Source organism: Frankliniella occidentalis, unplaced genomic scaffold (assembly GCF_000697945.3).
Source record: "Frankliniella occidentalis isolate FOCC.00 unplaced genomic scaffold, Focc_3.1 Scaffold115, whole genome shotgun sequence".
In the NCBI taxonomy this organism is placed as follows: Eukaryota; Metazoa; Arthropoda; class Insecta; order Thysanoptera; family Thripidae; genus Frankliniella; species Frankliniella occidentalis.
The window spans coordinates 44,969-46,669 of NW_026267243.1; the positions used below are offsets into that span (position 1 = coordinate 44,969).

Sequence of the window (1,701 nt, forward strand, 5' to 3'; positions counted from 1 at the left end):
GGGGGGGGGGCTGGATGTAGTGTAATGGTGGACTTGTGGCGTTGGCTGGTGGCCGTCGCTGCTGCCAGCCCCCCTCTCCCAACAAGAATAAGTGTTTTCGTTTCCAGCAGGAAAGGATGGCTTCAGTCTTTGAAATCATGTTTTCACAGCGCACTGTTCTCATTCTAAGAAAGTTCCTAGTTCTTGTATGGGTAAAAGACGTGTTCAAAAAACAAGAACATTTCTCTCACATTTAAAGTTCGTTTTGTGGGTGTGCAGGCCGTTCGCAACCCTCCGCCATGCTCCATTGGGAGAACAACTCTGGCGAGATGCGCGCGCTGGGCTATGGGGGGGGGGGCCACCGCGCAGGGAGAGCGAGAGCGCAGGGGGAGAGAAGGGGTGGCCTGGGAGAGAAGATCGATGGTGCTTGCTGGCGCTGAGAAATTGGCGATATAAAATGCATTAAAGCGGTCGGTAAGCGGCTGGCGGGGCGGGTAACGGTCTGAGTGCGCGGCGTGGCGTGGCCGGGCTGTGCAGAGCGCCCCACCCTCCGACACTCCGACCCGACGTTGCTGTCCATAGCAAACACTTTGCCTCTTCCTTGAATTTGCTGTACACCCTAAAATAAAAAGCAATAATCCCGGCAATAATTGTAAAGGATAAATAACAACAAAGGTAATGGTTTGGTTTACTTTTGCCCGTTTTGTGTGTCTGTCCGTTTTAGGGCCGAATTCCTTTACGCGCTGCTTTAAGACAAATTCTAACTGTGTGTACCGCTCGGTCTCTGCGCGCTAAGTGGCAGCTCAGGTTTATAACCTCACGTTTGGCAGGGAAACGTGCGGACGCAGTCATGACCGGCAGGAATGGAGTTGTGCTTTCTTTTCCTTTTTGTTTTCATCCTTCATTTCCACACACTTGGGTCTCGTTTTCCACCAGCATTGGGTAAAGTACTGGAAAAATGTCGAAATCACGTCGTGTTCAAGTATTTCAGTCAAGCAATGCGACAGTACCGTAACTTTCCTTTTTCTGTTTTTTCGGAGTGTGCAGCACGGCGTGCTATCTCGGCACTGATTGGTCGGCCAGTGGGCACGTGACTAGGATATCGAGTCGGATCACGGCTCGTATAGATCGGGTAAAAGAGGGAGAGAGAAAGAGGGAGAAAAGGTCCGAGTATGGGGGCGGCGCGGCGGCGGAGAGAGGGAGAAAGAGAGAGGGAGCAAGGAAGGGAGATGAAGGGGGAGCCACGGCCGGTGGGCGGCGGTCAAGAGGTCAAAAATGGAATGATGAAAATTGCAGAGCAGAGCAGCGCATGGCGATGAGGGTGAGACGGTATATGACCCCTGCAAGCCGAAAGCGACCGCACCAGTTCTGCGTCGGTAATCTGTCGCTCTGTGCTTTTACGGCGTTTCGTACCGCACTGAGGTGTGCCCGTTTCTCCAACCCTCAGCCCTCCTTCACTCCCACTCCGCTTCCCCTCTCCGCCGTCCACCCACCCACTCCACACCCTCCTCCTCCTCGACGTTGGTTGATAAAATTAATGATGAAAGTATTAAGGCTAAATTTTATTGTCGTTTCCCCCCCTGGCGTCGAGTGGGGGAGGTGGTATGGCCGTCCGAGGAGGAGGAGGAGGGAAGCGGTGGAGGGAGTCGCTGCTACAAGAATGCGCCCCGCTGCCTCCTTCAGAGAGTTTGGTGGCAGGGCGTGGTGACCCGACCCCTCCCT

The 1,701-nt window shown here is 54.0% G+C and overlaps 1 protein-coding gene across 2 annotated transcripts in view; it reads left to right on the forward strand.

The window, feature by feature from the left end:
- LOC113207299 (collagen alpha-1(I) chain) overlaps positions 1-1,701 on the forward strand; it is a 56,236-nt gene that overhangs the window by 36,765 nt on the left and 17,770 nt on the right. The gene's annotated exons all lie outside the window — the stretch shown is intronic.